Source organism: Sinocyclocheilus rhinocerous, unplaced genomic scaffold (genome assembly GCF_001515625.1).
Source record: "Sinocyclocheilus rhinocerous isolate Xijiao unplaced genomic scaffold, SAMN03320098_v1.1 scaffold1676, whole genome shotgun sequence".
NCBI classification, from domain to species: domain Eukaryota; kingdom Metazoa; phylum Chordata; class Actinopteri; order Cypriniformes; family Cyprinidae; genus Sinocyclocheilus; species Sinocyclocheilus rhinocerous.
The window spans coordinates 379,088-379,591 of NW_015644618.1; the positions used below are offsets into that span (position 1 = coordinate 379,088).

Here is a 504-nt window from a genome sequence, read left to right on the forward strand (position 1 = left end):
TTTTATTGTTGGTTTTCTCTTTTCTGATCATTTGGAATAAAAAAAAAAAAACACCCAAATAAGTTCAAACATCAATTCAATATCTACTATTTCCTGAATATTATGAAATTCAAGATGGCCGCCTCTGATGACGTCATAATATGCAAATTAGATGAGTATATTTACACCCCACATAAACTTTCGGTCATGCCCAACATTTTTCAAATTTACATTAGATCTCTATCTTTAAGCCCTTTCAAGCCACAAGCTTTTGAAATCTTGATGTCAAAATCCAGCATTTTTCCAAAAAAACCCTGGCGCCTAAAGGGTTAAGCCTATGAATACTGTACTACAGCTAAACAGCTTGGTGAAATGTAAGTATTTGGCTTCAATACTTTACATGTTAGAAATGTATGTGTAATAGCATAACCTCTCATAATTCCTCATTAATTCTTTTCTGATGGCTAAAACATAACCTACAATAGTAGAGGTGACTATTCAATTCATCATCTAATGCACATCAAT

The 504-nt window shown here is 32.3% G+C and overlaps 1 protein-coding gene across 5 annotated transcripts in view; it reads left to right on the plus strand.

Moving 5' to 3' along the window:
- The window catches only part of znf281b (zinc finger protein 281b), an 11,730-nt gene that overhangs the window by 3,939 nt on the left and 7,287 nt on the right, over positions 1-504 (plus strand). The window lies entirely within an intron of this gene.